This window comes from Solanum verrucosum, unplaced genomic scaffold (genome assembly GCF_900185275.1).
Source record: "Solanum verrucosum unplaced genomic scaffold, falcon-dt-bn FXZP01000147.1, whole genome shotgun sequence".
NCBI classification, from domain to species: domain Eukaryota; kingdom Viridiplantae; phylum Streptophyta; class Magnoliopsida; order Solanales; family Solanaceae; genus Solanum; species Solanum verrucosum.
In genome coordinates, this window is record NW_026020343.1 from 3,679,954 (window position 1) to 3,692,991 (window position 13,038).

Genomic DNA, 13,038 nt, shown 5'->3' on the forward strand with positions numbered 1-13,038 from the left:
ATGTTAAGGAATTTGATTTTCTAGCCACAAAGCCTTTTCTACATGTTGTCGATATTGAACTAGAAGTCTCCATTAATAGTTCTGGAGTGGAAGATTGGAAACCCCAAATGTTTCTCGAAAGAAGTGCTTCTTTGGATAGTGAGGATGGTAGAACAAATGCCTGAGTTGGTACTGGGCTATTCTAGGAGAAAAGAACGTTGGACATACTCAGGTTGATTTTTTTGTCTAAATTGCTTATAGAATTGATTCAACATTAGCATAATGTTTACACAACTTTGTCTGTTTTCAATGGAGAAGAGGGTGAGATCATCTGTAGAGAAAAGGTGGGAGATTTTTGGTCAAAATATTGAGATTCTAATAAGAGTCCAAGACTTGTCCTATACAACTACATTGATACTTCTGGAAGTCTCTCCATACAAATTATGAATATGTAGGTGAGATGGTCCTAGTCAGATATCTTTGGAAGGATAGAAGCAGTCAGTTTTTGATCCGTTGATGAGTATAGAGATGGATGTAGTGGTCATGGAGGACATGATAAGCTTTGGTGGGAAGTTGAAGCAGTCCAGTGAGTCTTTGAAGAAGGACCATTCCAGTTGGTCAAAGGCCTTTTTGAGGTCAATCTTTAGGAACATGTTTGCTTTGGTGCCCTTCATTTTCTTAAAATTGGAAATATATTCTTGGACTATGATGGCATTGTCCAAAGCTCTCCTTATAGAGAGGAAGCTGGCTTGGCTAGGACTAGAGGTGTAAAAAATGAGCCCAACTATAGATAATCCGCCCAACCCACCCAGAATTTTAAGGGTTGTGCTCAAGACTATTTGAATTGGGTTCAATGCTAACTCATTCAATCCTTAACCCATTTTGAGAGAATCCTCAATTGAGACCAATTTAATCTCCAATTTCAATCCGTTTTAAGACTCTTTATTTGCATTGATGTAATGTATATTCCTATATTGAAGGTATGCATTACTATCTATTTTATGTCTTTTAGGATTTATCTATCAATTTGTAACTATTTTTTTTTTAAAAAATAATTCTTGAGTTGAAATTCAAATTATGGTTAAAAAACTTAAATAACAATATATTAAGATTATTGAGATTAAGCAGGTTAAATTGGGCGGGTCAAGACTCAGCCCGTTTTAAGCCCAAAGTAAACTTGGGTGGGTGAGGACCCAGCCCAATTTGAATTTCAACCCATTTTAATATCTCCAATTTCAACCCGATCCGCCCATTTGACACCCCTAGCTAGGACCAATATTTTTGGGGTTGTGTGCTGTCATTCTGTTAGCAATGATTTTGGTAACAATTATGTAGCCAGTGTTGCATAGCCCAATGAGTCTGAAGTTTTTTTTAGCAAGGTGGCATTCTGTCATTAAGGGATGACACAAAGTAGTGTTTTATTCATTTGGGGGTCCATTCTACTATATCTAAAGGTATTCTCACATAATTCCACAGCTTCCCCTTTCACTTTTGCCAATACTTTTGATAAAAGAGGGATGGAGGCCACTAGGGCCTGGTGCCGTGGTTGGCTTGAAAGTTTTGATTGCTTGAAGAATTTCACTCCTTTACATGGGTGTCTAGATAGTTATCCATGATCTTAGTTAAACAATTAGGCTCATGTCTAGAGTACATTTTGGTAGGTCGGGAGGTTAGGTGGTCAGTTATGTAGAGACTAGAGTAGAAGAGGGTCATATGGCCCTTTATGTCAACTTGCTCATGGAGTCAGTTGCCACTTTCATCTATAAGGTCCAAGATTATGTTTCTATGCCTCCTGGTGATTGTTGAGGTTCAGAAGAATTTAGTATTTGAGTTATCATCACTAAGCCAACTGAATTTGGATTTTGTTATTCAAAATTCTTCTTCTTCTTCTTCAAATTTCAACATGATATCATATTCAGCTAATAGCTTTTTTCCAAGAACCTGGAGGAAGATGTTGTGGGGGTAGATAGAGGATTTTTTATCAGATGTCATCGATTCTTGTAATGAGTCTTTTCATTTTATGGAAGATATTGTCAAAGGTTTGCTTATTCCAAGCCTTGGCCTTATTTTGAGAAGGTAGATGGAATAAGTAAGGGAGTTTGGGTGGTCAAATGAGCTTTGGATTAGGCATGCGAAAGTAGGTTGCCTGCGCCACTTGGACTCCATCATGAAGGGCCTGTTCTAGTAGTTGGGCCTTTCTTTAGTTAGTTTTACCAATAGTGGGGAATGATCAAAGTGATTACAAGGTAAATGGGTGTGACTAAACTTGTGGTATTTGAGAATCAAGTATCATTGGCCACACACCTATTCAACCTTTCAAGGATAAGGTTACATACTTTTGGCTTTGTATCTTTTATTGGTCCAAGTATACTTTCTGCCTTTAAGCCCTAGATCTATCATTTTACAATGTTAAGGCATTTCCAGAGGGAGTTAGATCTTTTACTATTGATATTACTTCCTACAAACTTGTCCTTGGCTAGGAGAACTTCGTTGAAGTCACCTCCTATAAACCATTCGCCAGAGTAGTTTTGGGATATCTTATGGAGACTGTCCAAAAGGATAGTTCTATCAGTGTAAACAGTGCTAGCATATATAGCTGAAAAAATCTAGGGATTAGGAAAGACATTTACCTTAAACATGACATGAACCCCTTGTAGGGTTAATTAGATGTTGTCGATTTTGAGAGACTCCTCCTTCCATATTATGAGGATGCCAGTTGAGAGTCCCTCAACTGCTATTTGAATTTTTGCATCAAATCCTAGGTCTTCTACAATTTTCGCATGTTCGTCATCTTAGTCTCGATGAGTACCAACATTAAAAGTTTGTGCATCTTAACCATCACTTGGCATTTTCTTCTAAATGAGGCATTTGTTCCCCCTATCATTCTAAATCATAAAGTTCATTGGACTCTCTTGTATTTGTGGATTCTCTATTTTGTCTTTCCCTTTCTCCGTTTTGGGGGGAGGGAGAGTGGGGAGGGGTGGGGATTCTTGATTCCCTCAAGGGGTTCAAAACTACTTTTGGTGGTGTTTCACTCTTCTGATTCCTCAAGTTCAGAGTGATATTCCTCATTGCAGTTGGATATGCTACTAAAACAACTTCACTGGATGGCTCTTTGAATTCTTTCGTTATTAACTTTCCTATTAATAAACTTCTGTGCTTTTGATCTACCACTACTTGTAAATATTCCTCCAACTATTTGTTGCTCTGTCTTAGAGTGTCTAACTCTGAAAGAGTTACCTCTCCTGGTTTCTGCCCTGTTCCTTTGATCCATCAAGAACCATGAAATGAATTTGGGGGTCAGGATTATGGAGTTTATTGTTCGTTCTAGGAATAAGGGCATTTGTTGTTGCACTTGAGTTAGGAGTGGGTTCAGATCCTGACTCGACATTTGTGTAAGGTCACTGTATAGATGTGCTTGTTGCACCGCCTGCACCTATAGTTGTTGGCCAAAACTCGATATGGCCAAGTTCATTCCCTCTCTTATGAGCTGAGATAGGAAACATGGTTCCTTGATTGTGATTGACACTTAAGTGATAGTTGATGTCTAGGGAGGTCCAATTCTAGCCATGATTTTTGTACGTGCTCCTTCGGTAGAGGTGCTATGACAAAGAACATTGGGGTTGGAATTTATGGGGACTAGGGTTGTTTTTTTGCCTTTGGGGGAGTGTCACATCTTTTCTGGCTCAATGAGGATTATTGAATGCTGTGGAGAGAGAATTTTTATTTAGAGAGATGACAATTCTTTTCTCCATAGAAGGAGACACAAATTCATGGTTGGGATTGGTTGTACCCCTAGAAATGTTTCACCTTGAGGGTCTTGCTGCATTGATTAAGGGTGGAAGTTACATCTATAGTGAAGTTTTTTTACCAAATTTATCAATGCGTTGTTCTGCATGTGGGGGCATTTGTATTAATGGGATGAGATCGTTGCGTGGATTCTCTCAAATCCATTAATGCTCGCCTAGAAGGTGCACCATCTCTTCAGCTTCTCATTGAAGTTTTTCCTTTTTGCTTTTGCTATGCTCGTCCTATGGGTTTCCCGGGCATTGCTAGTCATGTTAGAATTAATGGCGAGATATTTTGAGTGAGAGTCAATAAACTTACATTTTCCACATCGAATGTTTTTACCTGCATTGGTGGTGTCCCCTTACCTTTGTGGTCCAACTTGTGCTGAATTATCCTTGTTGTTTGCATCCTGTTCCTTTTTTGGAATGAGATTATTTGTCATTGTTCTTTGTCTTTTTTTTGTTAGATCCTCTTCCGTTACTGGCTTTTGTAGTGGTGGTTGTGATAAGGGGCACTTTTTATTTGTATGGACAATTCTTCAGCATCCTGTGCATATTACCCCTTCACCCTGGTAGATGACTTCTTAAAGATGGTTTCCATCCTTACATTTTTATTAACTGGTATGCCTACCAGAACTTGGATTCATATCCTTGCGTATCATCCCCTTAAAGTTGCTGAAGTATAATTGTTGATTTTTAACAGTGTTCCCAATTTCTTGCCCACCCTCTCTAAGATGCTTTTGTTGTAGAATTTAGTAGGGAGCTGTGGAAGTCTAATATATATCACACTGTGTGTTAGTATTAATTATTTAAGGGTGAAGTTAGATTCCTAGCGTCCAATTGAGATAAAGCTTCCTAGGATGAACCACAACCCACCTTGGAGTGCTTTTTTGTGTTCTCCTATTGGGTAAACTTTTCTGTGTTGAATCCCCATCCCATATTAATTAGGGTTAGCACTTCAATAGGTTTCTAGAGCTCCACCAATTTATTTTTGAGGTACTGGTGTGTTATTTTCTTTCCCATTAGTTTGATAATAAAAGACGTTTTCCATGGGAGGTAGATTCTACTTTTTACATCTTCTGAGTGTTGAAGTGTGTGACCATCTCATCTAAAAGCTTAAGCTTTTAGAGAGAAAACATTTTTATTCGTTAAGTATATTCTCAACACACCCCTCACCTGTGGACTAATTCATTTTCATGGGCCAAGCACATGGAAATTCTTTTAGATATAGATGGTGGTAAGATTCGTTCTTAGGACCTCTGCCTGATTTGATACCATGGTGAAGTGTGTTATCATCTCATCTCACACATTTTAACATGGTATCAGAGTAGATAGAGGTCTTGGAATCGAATCTTACCACCACCCATATCAAAAAGAATTTCCACGTGCTTGGCACATGAAAATGAATCAGCCCATACTTGAGGGGGTGTGTTGAAAATATTATTAACTAATAAATGTGTGCTCTCTCTAACAACTCAAAATTTTATATGAGATGGTCACACTTCAACACCGGGTCGTTTATGGATTTTTTTGTTTCACTTTCCATCCCAAATCCCTTATCTTCTGTTTGATCGAAGTAATTGTGGTTTATTCATGTTGTTTGTCCAGTAGGACTTCAATAAAGGATTGTTTGGTGGGTTGGTCTTCCTCCATACTTGGTTCCTCATCAAGTGGTTCCAGTATTAACCTGACGGCTTGTCACAAGTCTGCCAGTGCGTCGGGCTTGCCATCAGTGCTCTCCTTTGGAAGCACTTAGCTTCATTTTGCTTTATTTCTCGACTTGACTGATTTCCTATCTAACATAGTAGAAAAAACTATTAGAAGATACCACCGTTTTTTAAAAATTAGCAATTGTTCATAGCTAAAAGTATCAATTGTGTTGTCAAATGGCGGCACGTCAACCTCCATATGTAAACAAATAGCATATATGAGATCAAACTCTCTGTGGGTTAGGAAAATAAATTGTATCTACATAACCAATTAATTTTGAATTGAACTCTTTTAAAAAAAATAGTCCCATAGCAATGGTCCCTCGAATGTATTTAAATATATGCTTAATACCATTCCAGTGTCTACGTGTTGGGAACAACCAATTCTTGATAATAAATTTATAGAAAAAGATATATATGGATGAGAATTATTATCGAGGTACATCAATGCACTAATTGCACTATGATATGGTATTTCAGCACCAATAAGTTCTTCGTCATTTTCATGAGTTTGAAATTGATCTTTATTAATATCAATTTTTCTCACAGTCATTAGAATACTTAATGGATGTACTTTATTCATGTAAAATCACTATAAAATATTTTTGTAAAATTTTCAATGTGTCGACCATGACAAAGTTCTGTCTTTCCAAGGTCTTTCATTTTAAATTCTCTTTTTCAAACATTCTACTATCTTTGAAATCTCTTCACGAATTTCAATGATATTCAAGTCAACAACATATACAACTATTATAATAATTTTTTATCTAGACCTTTTAATAAATTCAGAGGGACAATGTGGGTCATTTAGTACCCTTCTTTCTATAGGTATTCGCTAAGGCTATTATACCACATACATCCCAACTTTTTCAATCCGTATAATTTTTTTAAAGTTTTATTGAACAACTTTCTTGAGAATCTTTATACAATTTAGACATTTTGAATCATTCAAAAATTTACATAAAAATCTCATTGTCTAGTAAACCATATTAAATAGGATGTAACGACATTCATTATATGCATCTCAAGTTTTTTATGAACTGTCATATTTATAAGATACCAAAAAGTGATTGTACCACCACAAGATAATATGTCTCCATATAATCATTATAAGGTCTCTGTGAGAATCCTTGTGCTTCAAGTCACACTTTATTTCTTATGGTTCATTTTTCTCATTTCGTTTTCACACAAAAATTAATTTGTGCCCCACTGAATTTACACCTTTAGGTGTTTGGACTATTGATCCAAAACTTTGCGTTTTTCAAGTGAAGCTAGTTCAACATGAATTACATCTTTTCATTTTGGTCAATCATTTCTCTGTCTAGATTCCTCAAACGATTTGATTCAAGATCCTCATTTGTTGTATTATTTCAATAATAACATTAGATGTAAAAATATTATCGATAATTATATTATTTTGGTTCCATATTTTTCCCTATGAGACATAATTTATTAAGATCTTTTCATTATTTTCCCCTTGAGCATGGTCTTGCATATTATGACCATCTTGATCGTTTGATTCTTTTTTATTTTGAGGATTTTTATCTTTGGAATCGATTAGTCTATCATGTTTTAAGCATGATTTGGAATCATTTGTATTAGTCAATTGTCTTACCAAAGCTTTAATTTAAATTAGAACATTAGTAGCTAGAATATGATATTTGGTAACTCTTGTCAGTGAATGCATGTGACAGTTGATTTGCAATATTTTGCAAAATAAATTGTCTTTTGAAATTTCAGTCCTAAACTGGTTGGGGAGCTTTCATCCCTATGCCTCTCAGTGCTAAGTTACATTCTCATTTGAATGTTAAACTGAAAAACTATATTATTCTAAGAAACTGATTTGTTCATAAATATTGAAAACTGATACTGAACTGATGGACATTTTATCTGAAAGCATCTTATACATTTTGAACTAAAAAACTGAGTATTCAATTGATCATGATGAACTTCCATACCCTAAATAAAACATGCAATTCGATCATCACGGGTTCAACGATATGATTTTCCCCTATCTTAAGGGTTTATAAAAATAACTATGTAAATATACTAAAGCTTACGTAAAAACATGTAATCAAAGACTATCTATGAAGAAGAACTTAAATATGTGGAAGATCATGCTTTTCATAGGAACCCTAAACTTTGTAAATGTTTAACTGAAAAAATAAAGTTTTCCTTTGGAATCAATGGGTGAAAGATAACCTACTCATAAAATACCACATACCTAGAATAAAAACTATAACTTGAACCCTTAAAATGAAACTTAAAGATAAAGAACCCTAATTTCTTTCTCGAGAGAATGTATAACATACTAAATTTGATTGTTTTAGTGTTGGGCGCGAATGTGAAGGTTTAGTCGACTATTTTCCCCTTAATCCCACCCAGGATAGGGCATGATGACATAGTATATGGATTAAAGGAATGGGAGAAGACTAAAACATTCCTGAAAGAAAGACTGTCGAGAAGTTCCATGAGGGCCATGTATGGTACGTGGATTGATCTACGGGAAATAGACCCCTTTTGTAGAAATCACGCAAAATGTTTTGTGTCTAAGTATCCATCTATGAGATCAATATTCGGTCCGTGGTTTCTTCTACAACATGTAGAATGAGTTTGTAAATGATAGGCAGTAGAAATAGTAGCTAAGTTTTCATGTATATCATTCCACGAGTCCAACGCACGACCCATGGTTTGAGCTCATGAAACTCAAGTTCAAAACCAAGTATCTGAAGTTGATCTATAGACATCGATCTGTGGTTTCTTTTACAGCCCGTAAAGACTGTCCCTAAATCCCAAAATTTTGCAGATTTAAATTTCTTTACTCCTCCCTATCTGATATGTTCAGACTGATCCGTTCTTCGAATTTCTGAGAGATTACATTTTCATGTGAAAAAATGATAATACTATGTGACAAAGATTTTCTTATTGTATAATAAAGAATTATGTAAAATTATGTGAACCAATGAAAAAACCCAACTAATGTAGAAACCAAATAAGCAGACTAGTAGCATTTCTTTTGTGATTCGACAATTATAAGGTAACTCATCCCATCCCCACTCCCGACAAAAAAATTACTTGCATCAGGTGTTTACACCAAACCTCTCTTCCTAAACAAATTCCATGATTAGTTCAAATTTGCATGCACGAAAAGCTTAAAACAGAGAAAATGGTTTTGTAACGAAAATTTCTCCAGTCCCAAACTAACATATACACTTCTTAATATACGTTCTAATAATGATCCATTAAATAATAGTCACTAGATAGATGACACCTTTTTTATTTTATCATTCAGTTTTCAGTATGCATGATTAAATCGTATTCATGCACAAGGCCTATATAAGGAGGAAGTTGTTTGATAACGATAATTAATTCTCTAATTCTAAGACTCTAACTCAGCTCAAAACCCTTGATTAAGAATGGTCAGTTTGCTTTGTCATAGTTAAGCAATTTAGGTCAATGCTAGAAGGTGGAAAATATATAGTTGAAAAAACATTACTCTTTAAAAAAGAAAATACATTCATTTGGAAGAGAATTAAAACTTGTTCAAGTGGGAATTCCAAGAAGTACAAGAGGTCATCTATAAAAGTTCATGAGTTGTTAAAAGTTATAGATTCAGAGGACAATAGAGATGAATCAAATTGAGTTGTATTGAAGAGAGTATTTTGGGTTATTGCCACATAGGGAAATACAAGTATTGTGGTAAGTTTATATTATTATTAATATCATCTATTTTTAATTTGGTTGTTATTTTGTTTGATAATTTGGTGCCTTGTTCTTAATTGGTATGGTTAATTTGAATTTGTGCCGCACACGATATCATTTAAAGGGAATCATTTCCTATTACAAATTTCTTTAGTCTTTGAAATATACAAAATATTTTTAGGAAGTATTTTTTTCGTTTATCTAGTCAGTATTTGAGTTATTTGTTCCCCAACATGAGTATCATATATAGATGAAAACAATAAAGTATCCTTTTTTTTGTTTTCTATTCTTCTTGGTAAAAAATGATAACATTTTGACACAAAATTTCTTATTTTATAGTAAAAAAATTTAGGTAAATTATGTGAATTGAAAAAAATATCCAAGTAACATAGAAACCAAATAAGCAGGATAATAAACTTTTTTTTCTCATTGGACAATTATACATGCCACTCCTCTGCCTCCCCTCTCAAGATACTTGCAGTAGGATACTTGCATTAGACGTTTACATCAAACCTCTTTTCCATTTGCTCTTCCTACTCTTTCTCTTCCTAAAAAACAAATCCATGATTAGTTCTAATTTGCACGTTAAACTTGTATAAATTAAAGACAAAGTGGTTCGATAACTAAAAATTCTCTAATCCAAAGACTCACATACACACTTTTTTCTTATCTTTTATAATAATGATCCATGAACAAATATTCACTAGATAGATGACACTTTTTTAGATTTATCAGCTAGTATTCAATACACACGATGCATGCAAGATTTTTCCCTATTAATGCACAAGGCCTCTATAAGGAGGGAATCTCTGTATAATAAAATTCCTTCTATTCTAGAACTCTAACTCATCTAGAAATACTGATAAAGGATGATGAGTCATCGACTTTGCGGGATTAAAACAATTTAGGTCATCACTAGAAATTGGAAAATTGTTTAAAAAGCATAAGTTTTTTAAAAAACAAAATATATTCATTAGGGAAAATAATTATAGTTTGTTCAAGTGATAATTATCTTAAGTACAAGAGGTTATCAACAAAGCTTTCTGAAGAAATAAAAGCTGTAGATTCTGAAGAAAATAGTGATGAATCAGATTTGTACGTAAAGCTTATACGAAGAACAAATAGTTCTTTGACAAAAAAGTTCTCTAGTCCTAAGACTCACATGTACACTTTTTCTTATTCTTTCTAATAATGATAAAAATAAGAGATCCTTGTAAAAAAGTTCTCTAGTCCTAAGACTCACATATACATTTCTTCTTATTCTTTCTAATAATGATAAAAGAAAAAGAAAAAAAAAGATCCTTGTAAAAATAGTTACTAGATAGATGCTTCTTTTTTTTTGTTTTATCATCCGGTATTCAGTGCGCACAATTATTTCATATTCCCGCACAAGTCCTAAATAAGGAAAGATTCGCTTCTTAATGAAAATTCTCCAACTCTAGAACTCGAATATAGCTCAAAATTCCTAATTAAGGATGATGAGTGGACTTTACCAGATGTCACGCCCCAAGTCTACACCTCGGACGTGGTTGACACTCGAAGACCATTGTTGGCCCCAAGCGAACCCTTGTCCTGGTTTACTTAACTCAACGGAAGACAATATTCATACTTATAATGATAAATAACACTTAACTGAACTGAATAATAAAATAACTGAGAATGTTTAAAGGTTAAACATTCAACTTGGCCAAAAGTGGCAACCTAAGTCTTAACAATAAGAAATGATAATGAAAAGACTCAAAGGACTAACATCTGACTGTCTATAAAGCCTCTAAAACAACTAAGATGGATGTTGGGACCCCACAACATCCTAATGAACTAACTAGAAAGCAATGAAAATAGATCCTCCGGAATGCAAGGAGGCTCACCGACTGAGTCTGAACTGCTCACTGGATCAACGGTGCGCTGAAATATCGATCCTGGTTACTTGTGTCTGCATCATAAGACGATGCAAGTCAACTGACATCAATACATTGAATGTACGAGTATGTGAGTTGGAATGCTAAAACAACATAGGCTTGAAAGGGTATCTGAAATAAACACTTACCTTGACTCTTCTCAACTCATGGATACTTAACTGAACTCATTTCAATATAAAACAGTTTAAAACAAGTGCAATATAAAGAAAAATTGTTTAAAAACATGATGTCAACTCTGTGTATATACAAGGATAAAACATAACTCTGAAATGTATGTAAAAATACAATAAACTGATGTATATAAAAATACAATAACTTCTGTGGGAGTTTCTCTAACCGACAATCATCACATAAGAGCTATAGTGATGATACAATGATCTACCTCACGCTGCCAGCGCATCTTATACCGGGCCAGAGGTATAGGACCTGAACTACTAAGTGGATCCACTAGTCTATTGTGAAAAGGGTTCATCTAAAAAGTATGACCCTTTTCTACCCATGGTGGCTACATGGTTTTATGGAGACATGAGTTATCTGACCTCATGCTCGCCCCCAATTCGATGCTCAATGCTACTCCCAAAATACACTAGCTCTTATGTTTTTTTTTAAAAAAATTCTTCTTCTGTGATTTGAGATTAGTACTAAAAAATATAGCTCAAAGGCTATCTTGGAAATCAAAGTTTCCCCTCTTGCTTCATTTAGAAATCGATTACTCTTTTTTGAAAACTAGCCCGAAGGCTCTTTGGAAATCTCAGTTTTCGTTCTTATTTAAATGTGAAAACATTTTAAATCTCCTTGGGAATACTTAATCCCCATATACTTTTGAAGAAATGAACTTCAACTTTACTCTTCACTGAACTAAAAAATGTAAGTCTTAAAACAAGGTTAAAACGTTTGCAAAAGACTTTTGGAAAACTTTATGAACTTCTCTTAACTTTGATCTTAACTTGACTCTTAACTGGTCCATGGATTGAAATATGGATTCAAGGATTGGGATTTGTGATAGGAAAGGTCTCATGATGTTTAGGAATGATTTAGATAGCTAAACATGAGAAAAGTCACGAAATCACCGTCTTGGAACAAGTCTGCGACGCAGAGATGCTTCTAAATAAATGGTCACAAAATTAAATATGAGACAGAGGAGTCTGCGTCCTCTCCGCGACACAGAGGAAATTTTTATACACAGAGGGAGCAAGTCAGCGACGAGGACCTGCGTGCCAGATCATGCTCGACTTTTTCCTTCTCCGATTTAAAACCCCAATTCACCTAAACTCGACTAGTATTCTCAAATTCATTTTAGACTCCGATACCCAACATATGTACTCAAGAACCTAATTCAAAACAACTCTAAAACTCAACGTAAAGATCTCAAAAACTCCTCAATTCAGCCCAATTCAAGAACAACATTCAAAATTAAGAATACATGTCAAGAACTTCAACTTTCAAACTCTTTTAGGATGAATTTCGCTAAACTAAACATGTTTGACGCATGGGTGAATGAACCCAACGCTATGAAAGACTCACATACCTTGTAAGATGAATTCCTTGGCGAATCCACAACCAAAATCGATCGTTCTTGCCAAACCTTGAGCTTTTCCTTTCCTTTGTCCTCTTTTCTCTTTTATCTAAGCCCTAGCGTAAATTTCCAATTGTTTAGACTGATATCATTCTAATTTTACCCCTTAATTAATTAACTAGAATGAATTAAATTAATTGAATAAGGAGAAGACTAATCTACCCTTCAAAACTCGGCAGCGTTGGAAAGATCATTCCAAGATCTTTCCAGCCATATATGGAAGTACACCTAACTCACCCGGAGCTAGGAGTTATGGCCGTTTGAAGTTGACCAAAATTCAACTTTTCCTAACTTAAACAAATTTTCCAGATTTTCATTATTTCCAAAAATGGGTATTTCCAATTATTAGCTTCTTTCTAGTTATT

General features: G+C 34.8%; 1 protein-coding gene across 1 annotated transcript in view; it reads right to left on the bottom strand.

Moving 5' to 3' along the window:
* The window catches only part of LOC125837375 (probable protein phosphatase 2C 10), a 1,808,044-nt gene that overhangs the window by 1,115,355 nt on the left and 679,651 nt on the right, over positions 1–13,038 (bottom strand). The window lies entirely within an intron of this gene.